The following is a 6260-nucleotide window of genomic DNA, read 5'->3' as shown; positions in this document are numbered from 1 at the left end:
TGGGAACGTATAAAAAAACACGTGTCGAATATTTTTTGATGTTCTATAACATATCACAATTTCAAGAAAATCGGTGAGGTACACCTCGGGTACCTTCCTTGTAAGTGTGGAAGGGCCCATATAGCCACTTTCTCCGAATAGCAATTGCTAGACCAATTGTTACAATATATTCTGGGGATTTTAGTATCATATGAATCAAACTATCCTCATGCTCCATTTTCTCTCTCAAATAACTATTGGTTCTCCACGTATTCAATCATTTAAAAAATTCTCTTTTCAATTCAATTTCGCGATTAATATCTAACTTTTCATATACTGTGATATTTATTTCATTATTCATGTTAATTATATAAGAATCCTTAATAAGAACAACAGTAACGTTGCTTTTATCTGCCAGCGATTCGTCGACAAACGTAATTGTGCAATTACTCTCAATATTTAAAATTAAGCATGGATAGAGAGATAATTCGCTTCTCCATCTACTAAGGATATAGGATTCTGAATTGAAATAGATTGTGCTAGCTGATATTTTATAATATCCATATTTTTTAAATGATCAAAATATGTTTGAAGATTGTTTACTTGACATTTTATCGACTCTATCAATAGTTTTTAATACATGAGCAATTTGAGAAGCCCAGTTATATTTAGATTGAGTTGATTGACAATTACTCAGGTTAATTTGTTTTAAATAACATATTTTTGAAAGACGATCGCTTTCCATCTGAAGAATTTTTATAATCCATTTCAAGGTCAAGGATAGAACTCTATACCTTAATTTTACTCTACCAATCTCGAGCCTGAGTGCTGAAACTTGTAAGTTTATTGGTAGGTGAAGAAGTTTTTTGAAAAAGCCTCCTTGTGTAGAAATACTCACTTGGCTCCAATAAAAGTCCGGCACTAGGGGAAGGGGGAGGGCTAGTCAAGGAACATTTTTGGACAATGTCCCTACTCAAGGGGTGGTCGGTGGGTAGTTGGCTTCTTTTTGATGAACATTTCAAGTTGGGGCCTGGTAGGGGACTAGTCGAGTTCCTTCAACAACAAAAAACTTAATTCTCTGTGTAGGCTATTTTTATGTCAAAATTCCTTGGTGGGTTCTAGCCGGTCTCTGGTCGGGCTTTTCTTGTTTTAAAGTTTCTGACAAAGTGTTTTATATAATGAGTTAATCTGTACAAAAGCACAATTATTTACTTGTTTTTAATTCAGAAAAACATATTTAATAAACATTTTTACAAAAACCTTAACTCTATTTACTGCTGATCTTTGCCGCTGCGAGCGGTAGTTTCAATATTTTCTAACCTCAATTTCAATCTGACTCAGTCGAAAAAAAATAATATTGACATAGCACGGGAACAATGAAATATTTGTGAAGGTAAGTTTATTCTTATGGTTAGTGTAATAAAGTTCAGTTAATTCGATTTCAACGTTTTAAATTAGAAATGCTTCCCATCTATGGCCATAGTTCCATATTTTAAATGAAATTTTGGAAATTTAAAAACCACGAAAAATATTAAGTTCTGATTTTTTAAAAGTAAAATGGTAAAATTGAATTTTGAGGTTAAGATTTCTATCACACATTCATTCGGTAAAATTTCAAGTAAATTTAACAAAATTAAGTGTAGCATTGACTATTGAACTATGTACACGTTATTCTATTTATAAGAGGAAAATAAAATGGTGTTTTAAAACTATAATAATTTCAGTAGTGACAAAAGGTGTCTTATTAAAAATGTTGTTGTCAAATGTGTTTTGATTCGTATTTTGCATTATTTAAAAATAATTTGGATTAGTGATTGCAGTTTTCATTTATTTAATTTCTAATAAAGACTTTTAAAAAACTATAATCGACTATCTTGGAATATATTCTACGTTACTAGAATGTCGTTTCATTGTTACATAAAGCTACGTACAACATTCTAGTGAAGTAGATAGTCTGGGATCCGAAGAGGACAGTGAGCATCCATTTTAGGTCCTGATGATTTGATAATTGATTATTGTCCAGAATGTTCTACTGATTCCGAATATATCGGGTGCACATAGCGAATTCCGGGTCGTTTTGTTGTTATTTGGCATTTTATGTGTTTAGATAAAAAATGCCATATCTCTGAAAATTATTAAAGTTTTGAAAATATTTTTCTACATTCATTTAAAAAAGTGTGATATGCACAAATTTTGTTCATAATGTATGTTGATTTAATTGATAGTTTTCGAGAAAAACAATAAAATAGCTTTTTAATGAAAAATCATTTCTACAGTACATTTTTTATCATTCCACAATTTTTTTCTGGAATCATATAGAACTAGCTGAGACAAAGATAATTTGTTGAACATTTTTTTTTAATTAGGCTGTTGGTTTAGAAAATTCTATTAAGTAGTATGTTTGCGAGTGTGTGCTTGTGTGTTAGGTTGCGGTTCAGATTGAAAACCTGCAGTCTCCGAGACCCCCCTCGCTGCCTGTCCATTCAATGCTCTTACTATCGCTCGTACACACAGACGTAAAAACTTTGTATTTATTTAGAATTTTGTCAAAACTAAACTAATCGCCTAATTGAAAAATTTCAAAACCAACTGTATTTTCTTAGTTATTTCTGTATGATTCCAGAAAAAAATGATTAAATGATAAAAAATGTACTGTAGAAATCGTTTTTTATTAAAGCGCTATTTTATCGTTTTTCTCGCAAACTATCAATTAAATCAATATACACTATTAACAAAATTTGTTCACATCACACTTCTCTAAATAAATATGGAGAAATATTTTCAAAATTTTAATAATTTTCAGAGATATGGCATTTTTTATCTAAACACATAAAATGTCAAATAACAACAAAACGACCCGGAATTCGCTATGTGCACCCGATATATTCGGAACCAGAAGAACATTCTGCACAAGAATCAATCATCAAATCATCAGGACCTAAAATGGATGCTCAAGTGCTCTTGGGTCCCAGACTAAGAGTATAGTTGACACAATCTGTTTGTGGAAATTTTAAAGTCAATACTATTTTTTTGGGGACAGTCGTGTTATTGTGCAAACCCTACTAGTAACCGACTAGAATTCGACTGGGATAAGTCGGGTCTACTGACCAGCCATGACTAATTCACTGAGACGGAACTGGTCGGGGACAAACTAATCAGTAGTTCCGACTAGCCCCTGACTTAAAATAGCACATTTGCATTTCTACACGGGTAATTGATTGACTTCAATATTTTCGAGATTGTTTCTTTTATCAATTTTTTAACTTTTAAAACGGCGGTTCTTTTTAATAACTTATTTAAAAAGCTTTAGTAATACCAAAGAGTCAAGTAAAAAATTATTTTCTTTCAAAAAATACAATTACTAAAGGAACTGTTCTTCATGATCTCATTATGTTTTCGTTTGATGTTTCATCGTTTGACTCTTATTCTTACTCTTGTTAGTGGATTATTTAAAAAATTTGTTGAAATTATCAATTTCATTTTTTCTTCATTGTGTTACATTATTGAAGCTTTCCCGAGTGAAAATTCTTCGACTTGAGTTCGAATTAGTTATGTCTTGAGTTCGTCTTCAAGACATTGCTGTCTGGCTGCGTCTCAAAACTGAGTCGAGATATAGGCCTTTGTCTTACTTTTATGGCCATCATAGGGAACACGGCGTTTACTTGCCTCAAGTCGAGCCTTGTCTTGGCTAAGACGACGTTTCCTTGTCTCAAGACGAGCCTTGTCTTTGCTCAGATGGTCGGCGTAAACTTGCCTCAAGACGAAACTTTTTCGGTTTTACTTTTATATCCTCACCGTTGAAAAGATTAACTTTTTACAATTGTAATTTAGTTATTTCATGCTTTCTTTTTTCTTGCTGTTGCAACCATTATATTTGTATGGATTTTTAATAATTTTACCAAATAGAACTATTGTTTCCTAATGAGAATAGCGTTTTTGATTCTTGAAACTTAAAAAAAAAACGATCTACAAAACTCATCGATTGGAATTGGGATATAAAATTTATTTTTTTGTGCCCAATAATTAGCTTATAACTATCTACTTGTTGGCTGCAGAAATCATAATAATATTGAATTGAAGTGACACTTACTATTCATTTGCTTCTGCAACTGCTTTATTTTTTGGCACTTTCTCACAATTAATTTACTGCTAAGATATATTATACTCGAGCATAACTTTAATTCTGGTTTCCAGCATTGCTTGCAATGGTTTTAAAGTAAATCCAGACTTTCCAAACGTAAGCAATCAGGGCTGCGTGAATCATTTCTGTTGGATTTGAACGGATGACGTAACTTGATGCACCTAACACACGAGTGGGCGGATCGACCCGGGTGAACCGTTCAGAATTCACGATATTGAAGGGCGGGGTCCACTCGATGGATGACTATTTCACCCGACGAAAAATGGTACGTGCTAGTGAGTAAACACTGAAATTAGCGGGAGGAATCTTAGTGTATGATACGGAACGTAGGGTAGAGTGGGGCGAATGAGCATAGCTGTCCTTTTCATGTCAGTCTTTAAAATCTGCTAATTCATTGCTTGAAAGTAAAGTATTATCTATACTCTACAAACATTTTTAATTAAAATTTTGCCAAGATAAAAGTAACTAAAAAAGTATATGCGGAATTAGAAACAAAAATAAAGAACAAGTGCGCTTGGCTCATATCGCATCATGCCTTAGGCGGAATGGATAAGCCAGGCATTGGAGCGAGATAGGTCACTTAACTAAATAAATTATTATATATTATTTGTAATTGAGAGTCTTGTTACGTTTGAGTATTTTGAAATGAAAATATATCTTAAACATAACTTTCCAAAATCGAACGGAAAATTTAAAGTATTTAACGTCAAAATTATGTAATCGTTAATCCTAACCTCTACCGTAACTAACACTACAAAGAGTAAATAGAAAAACGAATTATATCGACATATCTTTTAATAATTATATGACAGAAATAAATATAGCAATTTTTCGACTTGACCATGTACATTATATCAGTAAAACATAAATTATACAATACGTGTGTTCGCAAATACTAGACTGGCCTACTACAACTACTGCATGACACTGAATTTCATATATATTGGGGTATTAAACAGTTTTTTTGAACGTCTGCCGTATTTTTAAACGAAAACCATGTTTTTCTTATTTTTATAGCATTTTACGAGTTTTAAACCAAATTTGTTTAAGACATACACCAGAAAAAACAGTGCTCTCTCTTCTGGTTGGCAGCATCTCATATTATTTTATCATACCTATAACAGTGCTGCTGTCATACTTTTTCTGAGAATTTTCGTCGACGAGATTAGTTTTTTATACGTTTACACCATAATTAACACCCTGCACAATCTGATAATATAAAACATTGCATCCTAACCTACTGACTTCTACACTAAGAGGTTAAGTTAATGCACAGGAAGAGGTAGCTCATTCCGCCCCAGAACAGTGGCTCATTCCGCCCCATATGCCATTTTTCAGTCAAATCCAAATTTCGCCTATTTCAGTTTTACAATTATATATAAATCTATTGAAAACTGAAGGTCTAATAAATAAGCTATCTAAATAACCACTGGAAAATATCTAATATGTGATTTTGCGTGATTCTGAAACCTTCTAAACAAATGCAAAATAGCAGAATACAGTTCTTAGAATTTTTACTTTCGTTTTTTCCACATTTATTCAACATTAAGCGAAAATTTTTCAAAAAAGAAATTTGATCATGTTTTTCCTGATATTAATATAAAAAACATTTACAAAATCAATGATAACCTACACGGTAAAAAAAATTGAGCTGTGACAGGGATATTATTCCTTATTATAGCCAAACATTTAGCTGAAAACGAACGAAGGAATTTAGAAAGATCCCTGGATCAGAGAAAATGAATATCCTTGACCATTTTCCATATACCAGGGATATCGTATAGTCAAAACCCTAATAAGTATAGCTATAATAGGGATATTAATAATAGGTGTCTGAAGCAATTATAGGAAGAGCACCGGTGCATTATGGGAGCAGCGAAATAAAATGGCGACGGTCTAATCGGGAGCAGTGACAGCTGAGATTTAATTTGGACAATTAAACGCTTTTTACCACTTAAAATGTGCGCGAATGTTAATATTAAATGGAGTTTATGATGCAGTAATAATAATTTACATGTGTTTCAATTGTACGCAATAACTACCAGGTGCATACATATGAAACCGGTATTTTTTCAAGAAAAAAACACATTTATTTCAAGAGAATGATAACAAATATTTTATTCAAAGTATGCGCCCTCGC

This window comes from Belonocnema kinseyi, chromosome 5, assembly GCF_010883055.1.
Source record: "Belonocnema kinseyi isolate 2016_QV_RU_SX_M_011 chromosome 5, B_treatae_v1, whole genome shotgun sequence".
Classification (NCBI taxonomy): domain Eukaryota; kingdom Metazoa; phylum Arthropoda; class Insecta; order Hymenoptera; family Cynipidae; genus Belonocnema; species Belonocnema kinseyi.
Note: the sequence above shows the minus strand (reverse complement) of the source record.